We start from the raw sequence: 1,103 nt of genomic DNA on the forward strand, positions 1-1,103 counted from the left end.
TTTTTTTTGAGACAGAGTCTCACTCTGTTGCCCAGGCTGGAATGCACTGGCATGATCTCAGCTCACTGCAACTTCTGCCTTCCAGGCTCAAGCAGTTCTTGTGCCTCAGCGTCACAAATTGCTATAACAACAGGCATGCACCACCACCCCTGACTAATTTTTGTATTTTTGGTAGAGATGGGGTTTCGCCAAGTTGGCCAGGTTGGTCTCGAATTCTTGATCTCAAGTCTTGAACTCCTGACCTCAAGTGATCTGCCCGCCTTGGCCTCCCAAAATACTGGGATTACAGGCGTGAGCCACTGTGTCCAGCCCATTTGTATATTCTTCCAAATACTTTCCATTAAATCCGCGCTAACCTCAGTACACACATACACACACACACAATTATTAAGCTAACATAGTTATTTCCCTGCACTATGAGAAAATAAATTAAACGTAAATCCAACCTACTTACTACAATTTAACCATTTTATCCCCAAATAGTTCTATGTTCCCAGAATGAAAAGTGCCCTGTTTACATTGTCAAATCATCATCTCTTTAGCCAAGGTTCACACTTCATATAAGCCACACTTGCACTAGTAATTATGGAGCAAAGCCCTATTTAAGCAAATGAAAATGTTTCTCTTTTCTGCTTTGTATTTTGATTTATAAAGCTTTTGCTGTCAGCCACAGTGATTTTACTTGGCAAATATGTTAGAAAGTGTATGATGTAAAACATTTAGCAAATTATTTGGCATATTCTTTACACAGGGAATGTCAGCAATCATTATTGTTATTATCATCATTATGATATCTCTTAAGTGCAAATCTCATACTATTATCCTTCTGCTTAAGATCCTGTGTGACTCTATCACCCAGACTGGAGTGCAGCGATGTGATCATAGCTCACTGCAGCTTTGAACTCCTGAGCTCAGGAGTTGATCCACCTCAGCCTCCCGAGTAGCTAGGACTATGGGCAGCATGAGAAGCCACTGTTCCACTGCTTTTCCTTCTTTCTTTCTTTCTCTCTTTTCTTTCTTTTCTTTCTTTCCTCCTTCCTTCCTTCCCTCCTTCCCTCCTTCCCTCCTTCCCTCCTTCCCTCCTTCCCTCCTTCCCTCCTTCC

Source organism: Cebus imitator, unplaced genomic scaffold, assembly GCF_001604975.1.
Source record: "Cebus imitator isolate Cc_AM_T3 unplaced genomic scaffold, Cebus_imitator-1.0 Scaffold92, whole genome shotgun sequence".
Taxonomy (NCBI): domain Eukaryota; kingdom Metazoa; phylum Chordata; class Mammalia; order Primates; family Cebidae; genus Cebus; species Cebus imitator.